Below are 19,454 nucleotides of genomic sequence, written 5' to 3'. Positions count from 1 at the left end.
CAGTTTGTGCTTTCTATTGCAATTTGCATACGTGAAGACATTAGGAGTGCTACTTATTACAATATTAGCGCCTTAGTTTGATGGATATCCTTAAAGGAGATAAAGTCACAACAATAAAAAATGCAAGAATGAACCCCTCCTTATAAGTAATGTGTTTGATTTAGAAGCACTTTCCAATGAGTGTTCTCACCATTTAGATACACTTGCTCGTACATGTAGTTAAGGAGTTTGTAATTGCTGGCATTGTTCATAACTGCTGATGGATGTTTTTCTTGGAGAGATTCATGCAGACCTTGAAAGGGTTTGCTCATACAAAAAAAGGCCAGAAGGGAGCATGGTAGAAGTTTGGTTAGTACAAGAATCATTGTTGTATATCTCCAAGTTCCTTAGATAAATTGATCCTGACATGCCTCCACTTTGACACACAACAAAGAGGATGAACGGATAGTTGGAGAGGTACCACAAGAGACAAAGCGCTACTTGTAAGATGGTGAGACATTACGAGACAAGATCTATATATTTAATATATTAAATTCTCCAAAAATGGAAAAAATGGCTTGACAAATATAAAGAAGCCTAAGTGGAGACATCAAATATGCAAAAAATTTGAATGAGAAGACGCAAACATCTTCCAGATCCCCTTGAGCTTGCACAACTCCCTAACAATATGCCACTTAGATGGCTAGAACAAACTTTAGGGAAAGCAAGAGAGGATGTCGAAAGGATCAATGAATAAGAGATGGAATTTGTAAGAGGATGTGATTGGCATCAAACTAACATATCCATATTCAATAATTAATTTTCTCAACACACAAATTAAATATCTCTCTTTAAAAGTTATTTTTTGTGTGTGTAATGCAATAGCAAAAATATGGAGCACTATGGTCACATGGACATCATTTTCATGTGGAGTGAATAGATAAGAAAATAATAACTTTTGACTATGGACTGACAGCAGCTAACTTTGTATAAAGAGAGTGGAGCTACTGTTAGCAACTCAAATGTTATTCTCTCCACACTCTTGATTTTTGTGGAACTATACATAAGACATAATTGGAGTTGGATTTAGATAGTTTCACATGTTCATTCTTGATGTGCAATGGTTTAAAGTGGTGGTCACCAATGGTCCAAATGCAATTGTGAGAAGCGACAATAGTGGATTAATTGCAATTGACTCCACTAAGTTGTGGACAGATTTTCAGGATACATTTTGTACTACCACAACAATGTGAGTAGGTATTATTTTCTCTAAAGCTTATCTATTATCACGTTATCTTTTATAATACATACTTAGTGAGAGAATAATAAGTTATTTTTCAACTAGACTTCAAATTTGAAATAGTAGTACGTAATTAAAGTTGCTCTTCATAGCAGATTTTGTTTTTGAAGATAGAGACGAGGGAAGTATTATTGCAGAATCTCCAAGAGAAGAAGTAGATCATACCCTACACACAAATGAATTATTAGATCATGAAATTAAGAAATTCACGATGACATTAAAAATCATGATGCCAAACAATACGATGACGATGATGATTCCTCATCAACTTCCATCAAATTCACTGATAGTATCTCCTCAAATCCTTCCATGGATGCCAATGAACTACCTTTTAATGATATGATAGCCGAAGATGTAGGGGATACAAAGATAGCATTAGAAATCGATCTCTTCAAAGCAATGGATCTCTTAGAAGATTAATATACATGAAGTTTATGTTAATCAATTGTTAATGTTTTTTTTCCAAAAAATTGATACAAAAATAATTTTTATGGTTTTTTTATCATTGACACTTATACTAATGCTTTTATCAATATCTATACTGACATTTATATTGACATCTATATCAATGTCTATATTGATGCTTATACTGAGACAGGGGTAGCTCAGGCTCTTGTGGTTCTATCTTGGGCTCCTTAGGCTCTTCCATGGCATGATGTTCTACTCCTTTTGACTCTTCCTTAGGCTCTTCTCATTAGGCTCTACTTCAGCCACTTTGTGATCTTCTATAGTTAATTTTGGATCCTGTTTAGCACCTTGGCTTTTATGTCTAGCAATATCAATTTCTTGTCTAGCATTTATAGCCACCACTGATGCACTCACTGATGCACTTTCCAAAAGTTTCGATATCAATTTCAAATAGAACAATTATATTTCCTTGGTACTACCTTTAATGTAAATATATAATCAGTAATAAAGATTAAAAAATTAATTATGTGAAGTTTAATGAGAAAATGTAATAAGGCTTACATTGAGTTGTCTTGCATTAACATTAGCTTGGTAACATGATAGAAAAGTGTCCGTGGACATATTATGTCCTCATTACTTTGACCAACTTTTTGGAATTATTTAGAATACATGGATAGTGAAAATCAAAGGTTTTATTTTTTCATATCATCAAGAAGGAAAATAGGGATTTTTTGGAATCACATTGGTTAACTCTAAGCTTTTCAATTTCATAAGAATTCAAGGCCAAATTATAGTCATAATGCAGAGTTGTTTGGCCTATAGTTGGATCAAAGGCTTTAATTAGCCAATTCTCATTGCTTTCCAAAGTTTTTGGATGTGTATTGCTTCACAAACATCTATATAGTGTAATATAATCCACCTTAAGCTCAAAATTCAATTCGAACTCCAAAATTTAGGTATTAGTGAAACTTTTAAGATATTTAGCTGTCGCAAAAAAATTTAATTTTGGGGATTTTTATAGCTAATCAAACAATCATAGATTAGGACCAAATCTTGCACACAGGTTCTATACAATGTTATGCTTTGCTGAGCAAGAGTCAATCATATTTACACCTATCCTTTTAGGCACTTTATTTTAGATGAAAGTTTATAAATTTTAAACCATATTCATTACTATCACGCATTTTTAAACACCTCATAAAGCTTTAAGTGGAATATCTAGTCATTTTATATAATAATAAACACTATTTTCATAAGTTTCTCACCAGATGATCCAAATATAAGTAATGGTTTAATATATGTTATTTTGTTATCAATGCAATTTTGAAAGTTGAGATCATCACCTTATTTTCTAACTAAATTGAAATGTTTAGATGTATTCTTGATCAATTACTTTAGTGGGGACATTGATTTATTAGTATAACTAAAGTAAATCACCATATAAGCTCACACTATTATCATATTTTGGGTATCAAAGACTCAACTATTAAAAAGATATTCTATGAAGTAAATTTAATTTGATTAATTATTAATGTAATATCTTTTTTGTTATGAAAATCTCTCTCTCATCTCTTAAATACTATGTGAGGTTTAGGAGAAATTTATAATAAGTTGAGATGATTTTTTTCTTACATATAGGAACCTACTTTGTAAATTCATAACCTATTTAGATTGTAGTGCTACTTATGGTGATTTATCAATTATATTTAAGGTAAAAATGATCATTGTTACAACTGAAGGGTCAAAATAAGTAAACCATGCTTCCAACTTAGTATCCCCCCATAGTTGATGACCTTAGCAAAGGAGATAGAAGGGGATCCAGAATAAAAACAGACAATTTATCACCATTTGTAAGCTTTGACCTCAACAACCTTATACATGTAAAGATATGTTGTTAGTGTTGTTTTCCTTTCTATCCTTTTTCTTCATGTTTTCTTGTTATTTTTCATTTTATCCCTAATTCTTCTATTTCAAAGCTCGGATGTCATCTCTTTTAAACCTAAGTATACCAAGTTCATCATCTATATTTACATCAAATGGAACACCAATGTCTTGTAGTTTTCACCTTATTATAGCACCTTGATTTGTAATATATTGTGCACTGCCCTCATTGTTGGTAGCTTTTAGTTCTTCTCCTTTCTTGGCTTCTTGTTCTTTGTTCTGCTAAGCTTCTTCAAGCTGATCATGCAACCTTGTGTCTCTTTTGTGTTACTTTTGTAATCTTCACCTCATCCTTAGGCTTCCTTGTTGTTGTACTAGGATGTCTTTCATTTTTTTGTTTATAATATCTACAGGGTGAAAAAGCTTGTCATACCTATATCTCACAATTCTGAGAGTGTTTACATTCCTTTCCATTATAGTCACCCTATGAGGATGTGTTGCAAAACAAAGGTATCCTAAAACTGGTAATCCTTAGCTGCCTCTTGTAAACACAAGAGTGCACTTGAGAACCATCTAAACTTTACTCCTCTCTCATCACAAAGCTCCCTCACTATTCTCTTTGATGGGGAGCCTTTGGTAAAACTAAACCCATAGCACTTTGCTACCTTCCCATGTCTCTTAATACACCCAATCCCTTGTTATGGTAGCTTTCTTTGCTATTTGAGGACCCTTTCCTTCAACCCTTGCAGTTTTCTTTGTCCTTACCATATGATCTAGAAAGAAACAACCAAAAACATTAGATAAAATTACTATATGTAACTTTTTGTAAAGTAGAAATCATAAATATGAGTTCAACCAAAAATTATGATAGTGAATAATGGCTTTAAACAAAAAACATGCCTAGAAACTTGCAACTGGTGAAAACCACCAAGGTGTATAAGAGATAGAGGGCTGAACACCACCAAGTATCATGAAAAATAATTTTGTAAGAACATCACTTTTGGAGCCTGAAATTTCTTTTTAGGGTACTCCATTAGCTGAAGCATATGGCTCAAAACTGAGCAGACAAATGTCAAGCAAGGCCACACAGAAAAATATGGTAGAAAGAAGATATTCTTATTATGACTTTTAGGAGCTTGATGAATCTAGCAAGAGAAGGAGCTTGTTGATCTGCTAAGGAGAGCTTGATGAAGAGATACCTATTATCTTTGAGCTTAGTGAAGAAGAAGAAGAAGAAGAATGGTGCATCGTGAAGAGAAGGGTTCCTGTAGAGAACTTGTGGTGATGGTGATAATTCCACGCACATGCTGGAAATCTTGTAAAGGGGAGTGGGTGGTGAAAAGGACAAATGATACTAAATGGTGATAATTCCACACAAAAATCTTGGCACATAGTATGGATCAATGGTAAAATGGTAGGATTTTCCCAAAAAAAATCTACCTTTTGTGTGCTCCTGACGATCTGTTCCTTTTTCATTTTTGAGCTCGAAACCCTCTATGAGTTCCTTAGTAGGTGCTTGTGCTTTGCTCCCAAACCCACCACAACAGGTCTAGCGCAAGTGCAAGATTGCCTTCAATCTCTCTCTCTTCAAGCTCTTCAACGGTCTAGGTCAATTTTTATCTCTTACATCCTTGCATATAGACTAATCTGTTCTTAACTATTTCATCTTCCATCCATATAGACTAATTTATTATGCATAAAAGCAAACGTATCCTAAAAGGTGATCTTGGTAAAGAAATATGCTTGAAGAGCCTATATTGCATTTTAGGATACTTTATATGTTTCTGGAAAGCATTACCTACATGGCTTTTGTGTGCTTGATATACTGGGAAAGTGCTTATCTCATTTTTTCTTTAAACTCTCACACTTGGGTAGGATACTACAAAATGGTTCAATCCATCAAGTACTCGAAAATGTGATACAAGCCATCCATCAACATTCTAAGCCTCATATTTCTTATTAGGGTATTTGATTTGATTTTTTTTTTTGTGCGTAGAATTTTGTATTTTTAAAAAAATAAGAGTTTTGACAAGGCAATGGATATTCCTTTGGATTTATTTGCACTTTGATTGTATGCTCTGCAGTTTACATTAACTCTGAGAAAATGTAAGAAGATATAGTTTCTCTATTTCTCCAAGAGGATCCTATCCAATCTTATGGTAAACATGCTATTTATAATTTAGAGTTGTTTTTCTAAATGTGTCAGGATTTTTGGTGTTTGTGGTGGGTAGAAACATTAGTAAAAGAAAATCTTTATGATTTTTTAGTACAAGCCTGAGCCCATCATCATTGTCACAAGTTTCTACCAATGTTCAATCCAAACTTAAAGCTAGATGGAGTTTTTGATAAAAATCCTACAATATATAGTGCACCTCTTTTTTTTTTGTGAGCATGAAAAACTAGATTCCTCATAACTGCCATAGCGCTCTGACTATCAGTGAAGATAGTAGTGTGACTGAGGACTCACCAATACCCAAATCAGCAAATAAGGCACTCAAGCCAAACACACTCAACTATAGCTGTAAAAGCTACCATGTACTCAGATTCACAACTAGAAGAGGCCACGGTGGGTTGCTTCTTGCTGAGCCATGATATACATGAATCACTAAGGCACAAGTAAAAACTACTCATGGAAACTCATGTGTCATAACATTCAGCCCATTCTAAGTCTGTAAATGCATGGAGTTGTGATTTAACCCCCTTGGGATAAAATAACCCAAAGTGCTTAGTGTCCTTTAGGTAATAGAACACCCGTTTGACAGACTGCTAATGCTTTATGCCTGGGTTATGTATAAATCTGCTTAATATTGAGACCACATAGTGAATGTTAAGCCTCATGTTACACAAAAAGATAAGGCATCCAACAAAGGCTATAGGTTTACAGTCCTCAAGATTAAACCTCTTCAACAATGCATCTATGTATTTCCTCTATAGCATAACAATGCCATCATTACGCTGCCAAAACTCAATGCCCAAATAACAGTGATACTGACATCTCAAAAGACTTCTATAAATCAGCTACTATAAAAGCTAAAATATGATCATCATTAGGGCATATGAGCAGCATATATAACATGATGACCAATAAAATATCCTTACCAAATGTTATGCCCAAGCCAAGTGGCGATGTTATGCCAAAGCCAAGTAGCGATTCCACACCCAAGTCTGGGTTAGATACGCCCTATGCAACAAGTATGCATGTATCTTTTCATACCATGCTCTGGGAGCCTGCTTAAGACCATATAAAACTTTCTTCAATCTGAATACTTTTGATTGCTGAATTTTCTAAACAAAACCATGAGGTTGAGATACGTAGACCTCCTCATGCAAACATCCATTCAAGAAAGTAATTTTGATATCCAACTGATGTACATTCGAACCTGTATGTGCTGCAAATGCAATGATAGTCCACATGGTAGTCATACGACATGTGGATACAAACATTTGACATAGTCAACGCCCTTCTCTTGTGCATAACTCTTTGCAACAAGCCTAGCTTTGTTTGAGCTTATAAACCCATTTCGTACCAATGGCCTTGTTGCTATAAGAGGTAAGTCTACCAAATCCAATGTATCATTTTTGAGTATCGAGTCATACTTAGATTGCATAGCACTCATCCAATTTTCAGATTCCTTTTCCTCATCAAAGGAGACACATTCCTCTTCATCACATAAACTGGTAAGAGCATAACCTATATCAACATGAGATGCATGATGAGAACTTGCACGTGCTCTGCTAGGCAAAGAAGTGGCCAATTTGTTGTCCATTAAGTCTTTTCACCAGCCATTTTGGCATACTTTTGCCTCCACAATTTTCCTTCTTTCCTCATCATTAACTATATCATCCACATTTACCTCATCAATAGGCTGATCTGTGGGCTAAAAAAAATGCTCATTTGTAACTTGTGTGGGCTGATTTTTAGCATTCCTTGAATTACCCAAATGCTCTATATCAATGTGTCCTGCATTGAACAATGGAAGGATAATGTCAAATATATTTTGCATACATTTTGCTATTTTTTACATGAAAGCAAGAGTTGAATTGCATCTTCCACAAATACAATATCTCTACTCACATGAATCCGCTTGGTAGTAGCAGGATAATAGAGGTGGTAACCCTTACTTTTCAAGCTGTATCCCACAAAAAAACATTTAATAGCTTCTGCGAAGTTGCTCAAGCACAAGTGTATACGCAAGACAACCAAAAATGTGTAAGCCACATAGGGCTTTTTTCCACTCCAAGCTTCAAAAGGCGTAATTGTATACAAGGCCTTTCTAGGACACCTGTTTAAAATATACATTGCACACATGACTGCTTCTAGCCAGAAACCATAAGGTAACTCCTAACTTTTGACCATACAGCATGCCACCTCCATGAGAGACTTGTTTTTATATTCAGCTACACCGTTTCGCTGAGGTATATAGGGAAAAGTACATTGGTGTTTTATCCCATGATCGGCCATGTATGCATGAAACTCCTTAGACATATATCCCCCCCCTGCGGATTAGTACACAAGGTACCAATCTTATATGTAAAAGCATTTTGAACCATAACAACAAAGTGCCCACATAAAAGCCTTTAATTTTTGTTTCAATAAATGTACCTGTTGGAATTAGGGTTGCAGAAAAGCACACAAAGCTTGGAGAAAAAGAAGCAAGAATGCACACAACACACAGTGTATTAGATTTTGTCAATGTACAAAGATAAGTTAGCCCTAGAATGATGGGCGTATATACAAGCCGGGGGAAAAAACCTCCTAAATAGAGAAAAAGTGTCCCGGTAGTCCTAAGTGTATTCACACACATCACTGCCTATATATATGGCAACAAATCCCCCCTGGGAGTGATGGTGTGAACGAGAGCTGGCACTCATCTATAGGGAAGTTCCATGCCCGAAGTAGATCAGTCCACAAAGGGGAGCAAGCCCAAAGCTTTGCGAAAAGCTTCAAACTTCTCATGAGGAAGCGCCTTTGTGAAAGATCGGCGAGGTTGTCCTGTGTTGGTACATAGGCCAAGCTGATCCCTCCTACTGAGAGTCTCTCCCTGACATAGTGATAATGCACCTCATTATGCTTTGTGTGAGCATGAAAAACTAGGTTTTTCGCAACTACCAATATGCTCTGACTATCAGTGTAGATAGTGGTGGCACACCCAAGTCAGCCACCATAAGCCGTCGTCTGAGCCACACACACTCAACCGTAGCTATGAAAGCTGTCCTGTACTTAGCTTCACAACTAGAAGTGGCCACAGTAGGTTGCTTCTTGCTCAACCAAGATATGCATGAGCTACCGAGCATGAAATAAAAACCACTTGTTGTGGACACTCTTGTGTCATAGCAACCAACCCAATCTGAGTCCGAAAAAGCATGTAAATCTGGCAGCAATGATCCCCCCTTGGGATAAAACAACCCAAGATGTATGGTGCCACTGAAGTAGCGAAAGATGCATTTAACTGCCTTCCAATGCTGAGACCCTGGGCTATGCATAAACCTGCTCACCTGTGAGACTGCAAACTGAATGTTCGACCTCGTAATGCATACATAAATGAGGCAACCAACAGCTGTTTGATAGAGTGTGACATCAAAGTGATCTCCAGCATCATGAAGACTCAACTTCAAACCTGTCTCCATTGGAGTAGAAATAGGCTTGCAATCTTCAAGGCTAAATCTCCGCAACAATGTCTCAATATACTTTGTCTGACACAAAGCAATACCTCCATCACACTGCTTAAATTGTGTCCCCAAATAATGATGCAAATGCCCCAAATCTGACATCTCAAAAGAGGCATTCAAATCAGCCTTAAAATCAGCAATATGACTCTCATTTGGTCCTGTGAGCAACATGTCATCGACATAGAGAGCAATGATTAGATGTACATCATCCACACATTTAACATACAAGGTGCTTTCTGTTGGACTATTCTGAAAACCATGTGCAGTCAAATATGCATGTATCTTTTCATACCAAGCTCGTGGAGCTTGCTTTAAACCATATAAAGCCTTTTTTAACTTGCACACTTTGTTTTCCTACCCTCTGTGAACAAAACCACGAGGCTGTGATACATACACCTCCTCATGCAAATCTCCATTCAAGAACACAGTCTTTATGTCCAATTGATGTACATTCCGACCATTATGAGCTGCCAATGCACAAATGCTACGAATGGTAGTCATACGACAAGTGGGAGCAAAGGTCTCATCAAAATCAATGCCCTTTTCTTGAGCATAACCCTTTGCAACAAGTCTAGCCTTATAGCGATCAACATTGCCATCTGGTTTTGGTTTCAACTTAAAAACCCACTTACATCTAGTGACCTTTCATTAGGGCCAATTTGGACAAGAAAAGGGCTGTCTAAGGATCTAAAAAGGGGCAACTTAAAAAAGACCATGAAGATCTTACCAAAACTATTCAACATGGGTACTCATTGGATAGAGCTCATCAAGCGCCATCTGTGGACCATTTGAGCGATAAATTTGGAGTTCATTTGTAAAAGTTATGGCTAAAATAGTGCAAAATGTTCCAAAAGTAAGTGAAGGAGATATTGACACGTGTACAAAAATGCCATACTTCTTGACACGTGGCTCCTCCTTGACGCTTAGATCAAGAATAGAGAAACCCTAAACAGCCCTTTTTTCATCCAAATTGGCCCTAATGTTACCAATAGGCAAATCACACAAAGACCATGTACCATTCTTCATTATAGCATCATATTTACTTTGCATTGCAGCCAACCAATTTTTTGATTTTTGTGCCTCATCAAATGAAAGAGGTTCTTCCTCTTCACACATACTAGACATAGCCAAACAAAACCATAAGAGGCATGCTGAAAACCTGAACGAGTACGACTAGAAATAGGTGCATCAATTTTACTATCACGCAAGGTTTGTGTAAGATTCCTCCCCCAACCCCTTTTTTGATGTCTAGTATCTTCCCCTGTAATCAACCCTCTTCAGAAATATAAAGACCTTGTTTCTATCTGTTTTAGCCTAGAGAGAGAAAAATATTCTAGAGAGAGAATATTCAGATTTTGAATATTTTTGGATAGAAAAATATCTCTTATAATTCAGATGAGTTCCCCTGAAATAGAAATTCAAAAAGAATTTTCCAATGTGCAATTGGAATTAATTGGAAATAGGTATAAAGAACCTTAGTCTAAGGGTCTAGATTTTCAGAAATCTTTAGACTATGGTCCAATTAAGGTTCCTATGGGCCAATAGCATCAATCCATGTGTAGGGAAGAGATAAATCCAAATTTGTAAAAAGAAGATACCCAAAAATGAGTAAATGCTCACATAAGGTGAAGAGTTGAAAATGTACAAGGTTTATTAGTAAAAAACTATGAGCAATATTAAAAATATGAGATATTTTGGGTATCCAAAAATGAGTAAATGCTCACATAAGATGAAGAGTTGAAAATGTACAAGGTTTATTAGTAAAAAACTATGAGCAATATTAAAATGATGCTATTATGACACATATGTAAGGAAGGGGAATTCTTTAAAGGAGGTGCATATTTCACATAAGATGAAGAGTTGAAAATGTACAAGGTTTATTAGTAAAAAACTATGAGCAATATTAAAATGATTCCATTATGACACATATGTAAGGAAGGGGAATTCTTTAAAGGAGGTGCATATTTCACATAAGATGAAGAGTTGAAAATGTACAAGGTTTATTAGTAAAAAACTATGAGCAATATTAAAATGATTCCATTATGACACATATGTAAGGAAGGGGAATTCTTTAAAGGAGGTGCATATTTCACATAAGATGAAGAGTTGAAAATGTACAAGGTTTATTAGTAAAAAAACTATGAGCAATATTAAAATGATTCCATTATGACACATATGTAAGGAAGGGGAGTTCTTTAAAGGAGGTGCATATTTCACATGCTTGAATGAGTTTTAAACTCATAAAAATTGAGATATTTCATCTCTCCTCTCTTCTCATTCAAGTCTAGTTCCAAAAAGTTAGCTTAACTGACCTAAAAATGGTCAAATATTGACCAAACTGATTTAGAAAATTCTAGAATCAGTTTGTTTGGTTAGGAGCTCAATTTTTCCTATAAATAGAAGCCTCCCCCTTGTTGAAAAATAGTTAGTGTTTATGCATCGTTACTCTACTCCACCTAAGCCAAGAACTGTGAATTCATTTAATAATTCACTAGTTTTTGGAGCTTCCCTCTTTCTTCAATCCCCATTAGTGGCTCCATCAACATACTTAACCAATTGATTGGTTGGGGGCCTCTACCGTGAACAAAGAATCAAGCAATTTGTAAGGTAATTAGTGAATATTGATCTTTTCTATAATTTCTCAATGTTTCTCTCTTCTCAACCCCTCTCAAGCTTGAGAAGCTTAATTGGTATGGTTTTTTTAAATGCTATTAAAGTTAATTGGTAAATAGTAGTGAAGAGTTACGTAATTTAATAAATGCTATTGAAGTTAATTTTTATTTATGTTTAAATTCTAATGGTTTTTATGTAATTTCTCTCTCTCACTCAAGAAATGGTCATATTCATGACCCATTCTCAATCCAAATGAAGCTTTTCATAAAGCTTTTCCTTAATCCAAGATTAAGCTATGCTTGAGGCCAAATTAATGGCTTTTTTCTATGCTTTTAGTTTATGCATATTGATGATTCAATCCATTATAGATTAATGATCCAATTAGAGATCATTTTAATTATTTCCTTAATGATAAGTTTTATCCCTTAGAAAAAATTGAGATTTATCAGTCATAGCAGCGGAGCTATGGCAAAATTTTTATAAAAATTATGCATAAAATAATTTCATTCAAAGCATAAAAAGAGGACTTCCTACCATATTCTAGGAATTATCATCCTAGATTAATTGAAAGAATTTTATTATAATCATGGAGAAATTGAATTTTAATATCATGCATAAAGGATAATTTTTTTATATCAAAAGTGTTACTTTTATCATTTTTAATTTTCATGCATAGAAGTATGCATAAAGGAAAAATTTTTATATCAAAAGTGTTACTTTTATCATTTTTTAATTTTCATGCATAGAAGTATGCATAAAGAAAAAAATTTTATATCAAAAGTGTTACTTTTATCATTTTTAATTTTCATGCATAGAAGTATGTATAAAAGGATAATTTTTTTATATCAAAAGTGTTACTTTTATCATATTGGATTTCATGCATAGAGGTATGCATAAAAGTTGAATATTTTATTATAAAAGTGTTACTTTTAGCATAATTGAATTTCATGCATAGAGGTATGCATAAAAGATATGGGAAGTGATAAGATATGATAAGATGCATGTGGATGTGGATGTGGATGTATGAATGTGGATGTATGGATGTGAATGTGGATGTGGATGTGGATGTATGAATGTGGATGTATGGATGTGAATGTGGATGTGGATGTGGATGTATGAATGTGGATGTATGGATGTGAATGTGGATGTGGATGTGGATGTATGGATGTATGAATGTAGATGTATGGATGTGAATGAGGATGTAGATGTGGATGCATGGATGTAAATGTGGATGTGGATGTATGGATGTATGCATGTAGATGTGGATGCATGAATGTGGATGTATGGATGTGAATGAGCATATAGATTTGAATGTATGGATGTGAATGAGGATATAGATGTGGATGTATGGATGTGAATGTGCATGTAGATATGGATGTATATATGTGAATGGGAATGTGGATGTGGATGTATGTATGCATGTGGATGTGGATATGGATGTGTATGTATGAATGTGGATATGGGATGTGGATGTATGAATGAGGATGTGAAAATGGAAATAAGCATGTAGATGTGGATGCATGAATGTGGATGTATGGATGTGAATGAGGATATAGATGTGGATGTATGGATGTGAATGTGCATGTAGATATGGATGTATATATGTGAATGGAAATGTGGATTGGATGTATGTATGCATGTGGATGTGGATATGGATGTGTATGTATGAATGTGAATATGGGATGTGGATGTATGGATGTGAATGAGGATATAGATGTGGATGTATGGATGTGAATGTGCATGTAGATATAGATGTATATATGTGAATGGGAATGTGGATGTGGATGTATGTATGCATGTGGATGTGGATATGGTTGTGTATGTATGAATGTGGATATGGGATGTGGATGTATAAATGAGGATGTGAAAATGGAGATAAGCATGTAGATGTGGATGTATGGATGTGAATGTGGATGTGGATGTGGATGTGGATGTATGAATGTGGATGTATAGATGTGAATGAGGATGTGGATGTGGATGCATGGATGTAAATGTGGATGTGTATGTATGGATGTAGGCATGTAGATGTGGATGCATGAATGTGGATGTATGGATGTGAATGAGGATATAGATGTGGATGTATGGATGTGAATGTGCATGTAGATATGGATGTATAGATGTGAATAGGAATGTGGATGTGGATGTGGATGTATGTATGTATGTATGTGGATGTGGATGTATGAATGAGGACGTGATAATGAATGTATGCATGTGGATGTGGATATGGATGTGTATGTATGAATGCGGATATGGATGTGTATGTATGAATGTGGATATGGGATGTGGATGTATGGATGTGAATGTGGATGTGGATGTGGATGTATGGATGTGGATATGGATGTGAATATATGATATGTGATGTGAAGGAATCTGAAGTGAAGAGATGGAAAATGATATGATTGGATGAGTACACATATAAATGAAATGTGGAATAAGTAATGTGGATTGTATGAGGGATAATGTGGAAAAATGAGAGTTAATATAGAAATTGTATTTGTAAACTGTTTGTAAATGCTGTTTGTAAATGGCTGTTTTATGTCAAGAATGCTGGGAAAGCATTTTGACCGTCTTGTGATTAAGGTCGTGGAGACCTAACTGATAAAGTTGCAACTGCTGACGGAGAGTCAATGGAGGACGTCTCGCGTAGCAAGGTCGGCCGAGGTCTTGACCAGCCTCGGTTCGATTAAAATGGTGAGCTTCCGGTACGGTGGATGAGGGACCAAGGAAGCGGCCTATGAGTGAAGCGCTAGGTCACCTGCGAAGGATCCTAGAGGGTGCTGACCATACGGTGCTCGGGCTCTGGGTCGCCCAGGATACCCACGCGTGTGTCGAGGAAGATATTGGAACAAGAGTAAGAGTTGTTTTGTGAAACCGGGCATGGATCTGGTTGATTGACCTTGCTGGTCTTCAATGGATGAGTCCATGGCTCTTTATATGGATCTGTTGGTTGATCTTGCTGATCTTCAACGAGAGTCCATCTTGATTTTTATAAGTGATTATATTGCCGAGTATTATGGGCTAGGAACTATTGAAAAGGCCCCTGTGTGGACAGGTGGTGAGCGTTCTAGTTGCCAATGATGCCATAGATACTCTGATGAAGGAATGATGGGAAATTATGAATCAACTGGATAAATTGGAAGATTGTGATCAGTGGTACTATGGTTTCATTAAAGGATTGTTTTAAAGTTAGCTGATGCTAAGAAAAAGGCAATTTACATATTGGGTGTGTAAGTGGTGTGGCTAGTTTTATGTTTGCATGAACTTCCGGCTAGGGGGCCTTGGAACTCTTTTCCTTGGTACCCGGGACAAAACCTAACCAAATTCCAAATTGGATCCCATCACTACAGTGGTTGGGCGGTTGGCTAACCCATGGGATCGGATGGGGTTAGGCTGGACTGATGGATCCGTAAATCGAGATTTAATTTCTATTATTATGATAGATGAAGTAAATCCCGGATAGAATTTGTTCTATGGATAGGAATCAACGGCTGTGCCTCTTGATGGGGAAAAAAGCGTTGATCCCAATGATTCAAGTGCAAGTTTCTTCCTTGATTTGACCAAGTACCGTTAAAGGTGCAGTCAGATCAGTTGATCCGTAATGATCTTGACTACGTTAGAGTAAAGAGTTATCCTGGTGGAATCGCCCATGCTTTCTGGGTAAAGGAAGTTTTTCCGGTTTCGGTTTTGGACAAACCGACGGATTAGTCTCTTGTCCGGATATCCGTGGGCGAGGCCCCGAGTGTGAGACCCCTACCCACGCATGATGTGCTACTTCCACTGCTAGTACCCCGAATCCGTTGCGCGGTGGGAACAGGGATCTCACAGTTGGTATCTGAGCCTTTGGTTAATAAAGATCAACTGAGAAGACAAATATGTCAAAAATTTATCAAGAAGCACAAAAAGGTTGTAATTGTGTGATATAATTCATACAATTTGATATTCAAACTGAAATTCGTAATTTGGTAATTGGGTCTTCAGATGGAAGTACCGCAATTATATAGAATCCCTGACTTGCTTGAGGCCTAGACATGATGGTATTTACCTTATACTTCCAAGAGCCACGACTACCCGTATATACCGAGAGTATAAGTCCCACCTGTTTTAAGGATTCAGAACAATGAGTTCAGAAGTGAGAATCGATGTTTTGGATATCAAGGTTTTGGTCTTCATTCGAGTACGGCCCAAAAGAAGTTCTTTATCTCTTGGGGAGTATATGAAGTTATCCCCCAGATATTGTGAGCCTTATATCTGAATTCAATGAAAGTAGGTGACTTAGCCTACAAGCTTCTTTTATCTCTTCATCTGAAAATTCTTAATGCCTTCCATAGAAAAATGTGTCAAACCCAAATCATGGAAAGACGGTAAAACTTAAGTGGCAAGTTACCGTTGGCTTCTAAGTTACGCTAGCTCCTTCCTTTATATAAGTCGTAACTTTTACTTGTCGCTCACAGTAATCTTACTTCCATCGATCTTCCTTCTTTCTTAATTTCCTTCATGGCTTGGCAACAGGAATTAGTTTTATCCATAATGATTCCTCACCTTCAAGACGCAAGTGAGTCTGTGAAGAAGGATTTTATAGAACAGTATGAGCGCTCACTTTTTCCTCACCTAGGAACTTCTGTAGCGCAGACCAAATGGCGGACCTATCAAAACATAACTAGGGTAACACCCTGGGGTCAGCAGCACTTTCGTAACAATGTCCGCTTGGCCATGGTTATTGAAGCTTTGGGTTTGGGTCCCCGATACTACTGCGTCATGAGATCAAGGCATCCTGGGTTTTCTGAGCGGGTCTTCTTACTGGCGTGTTTTCTTCCTCATGAGAAGATATGCCTTTACCCCGTTTTTGGCTTGCCTCTCAGAGGTCCTTTTGTTAGAACACCTCATACCACTGAGATAGGCGCAGCAATAACCCACAGAATCATTCCCATAGATGAGTTACCTTATACTTGTGCAGCTTGTGAGGACTGCTTTTGTGATCATATGATGGACGGGCTTATGGAAGTGTAAAGAGTTCTTCTATCTTTACTGTATAAGTTCCGAGAATGAATAAAGTTTAAATCTTGTTCTTATTTTGAATCTTGCTCTCTTTAAGACGTTTCTTGGTGGTTAATCTTGATTAAAATTTTTCTCTAAGTCTCATATTCGTGAATCTTGCGAAATTATCACAAGTTGCGAGATGAGGACATATCGCGTTTTTTAAGTGGGGTAGAATGTAAGATTCCTCCCCCAACCCCTTTTTTGATGTCTAGTATCTTCCCCTGTAATCAACCCTCTTCAGAAATATAAAGACCTTGTTTCTATCTGTTTTAGCCTAGAGAGAGAAAAATATTCTAGAGAGAGAATATTCAGATTTTGAATATTTTTGGATAGAAAAATATCTCTTATAATTCAGATGAGTTCCCCTGAAATAGAAATTCAAAAAGAATTTTCCAATGTGCAATTGGAATTAATTGGAAATAGGTATAAAGAACCTTAGTCTAAGGGTCTAGATTTTCAGAAATCTTTAGACTATGGTCCAATTAAGGTTCCTATGGGCCAATAGCATCAATCCATGTGTAGGGAAGAGATAAATCCAAATTTGTAAAAAGAAGATACCCAAAAATGAGTAAATGCTCACATAAGGTGAAGAGTTGAAAATGTACAAGGTTTATTAGTAAAAAACTATGAGCAATATTAAAAATATGAGATATTTTGGGTATCCAAAAATGAGTAAATGCTCACATAAGATGAAGAGTTGAAAATGTACAAGGTTTATTAGTAAAAAACTATGAGCAATATTAAAATGATGCTATTATGACACATATGTAAGGAAGGGGAATTCTTTAAAGGAGGTGCATATTTCACATAAGATGAAGAGTTGAAAATGTACAAGGTTTATTAGTAAAAAACTATGAGCAATATTAAAATGATTCCATTATGACACATATGTAAGGAAGGGGAATTCTTTAAAGGAGGTGCATATTTCACATAAGATGAAGAGTTGAAAATGTACAAGGTTTATTAGTAAAAAACTATGAGCAATATTAAAATGATTCCATTATGACACATATGTAAGGAAGGGGAATTCTTTAAAGGAGGTGCATATTTCACATAAGATGAAGAGTTGAAAATGTACAAGGTTTATTAGTAAAAAAACTATGAGCAATATTAAAATGATTCCATTATGACACATATGTAAGGAAGGGGAGTTCTTTAAAGGAGGTGCATATTTCACATGCTTGAATGAGTTTTAAACTCATAAAAATTGAGATATTTCATCTCTCCTCTCTCCTCATTCAAGTCTAGTTCCAAAAAGTTAGCTTAACTGACCTAAAAATGGTCAAATATTGACCAAACTGATTTAGAAAATTCTAGAATCAGTTTGTTTGGTTAGGAGCTCAATTTTTCCTATAAATAGAAGCCTCCCCCTTGTTGAAAAATAGTTAGTGTTTATGCATCGTTACTCTACTCCACCTAAGCCAAGAACTGTGAATTCATTTAATAATTCACTAGTTTTTGGAGCTTCCCTCTTTCTTCAATCCCCATTAGTGGCTCCATCAACATACTTAACCAATTGATTGGTTGGGGGTCTCTACCGTGAACAAAGAATCAAGCAATTTGTAAGGTAATTAGTGAATATTGATCTTTTCTATAATTTCTCAATGTTTCTCTCTTCTCAACCCCTCTCAAGCTTGAGAAGCTTAATTGGTATGGTTTTTTTAAATGCTATTAAATTTAATTGGTAAATAGTAGTGAAGAGTTACGTAATTTAATAAATGCTATTGAAGTTAATTTTTATTTATGTTTAAATTCTAATGGTTTTTATGTAATTTCTCTCTCTCACTCAAGAAATGGTCATATTCATGACCCATTCTCAATCCAAATGAAGCTTTTCATAAAGCTTTTCCTTAATCCAAGATTAAGCTATGCTTGAGGCCAAATTAATGGCTTTTTTCTATGCTTTTAGTTTATGCATATTGATGATTCAATCCATTATAGATTAATGATCCAATTAGAGATCATTTTAATTATTTCCTTAATGATAAGTTTTATCCCTTAGAAAAAATTGAGATTTATCAGTCATAGCAGCGGAGCTATGGCAAAATTTTTATAAAAATTATGCATAAAATAATTTCATTCAAAGCATAAAAAGAGGACTTCCTACCATATTCTAGGAATTATCATCCTAGATTAATTGAAAGAATTTTATTATAATCATGGAGAAATTGAATTTTAATATCATGCATAAAGGATAATTTTTATATATCAAAAGTGTTACTTTTATCATTTTTAATTTTCATGCATAGAAGTATGCATAAAGGAAAAATTTTTATATCAAAAGTGTTACTTTTATCATTTTTTAATTTTCATGCATAGAAGTATGCATAAAGAAAAAAATTTTATATCAAAAGTGTTACTTTTATCATTTTTAATTTTCATGCATAGAAGTATGCATAAAAGGATAATTTTTTTATATCAAAAGTGTTACTTTTATCATATTGGATTTCATGCATAGAGGTATGCATAAAAGTTGAATATTTTATTATAAAAGTGTTACTTTTAGCATAATTGAATTTCATGCATAGAGGTATGCATAAAAGATATGGGAAGTGATAAGATATGA

This window comes from Cibotium barometz, chromosome 14 (genome assembly GCF_041138505.1).
Source record: "Cibotium barometz isolate CiBa-2024 chromosome 14, ASM4113850v1, whole genome shotgun sequence".
NCBI lineage: Eukaryota > Viridiplantae > Streptophyta > Polypodiopsida > Cyatheales > Cibotiaceae > Cibotium > Cibotium barometz.
This window is presented reverse-complemented; position numbering follows the sequence as displayed.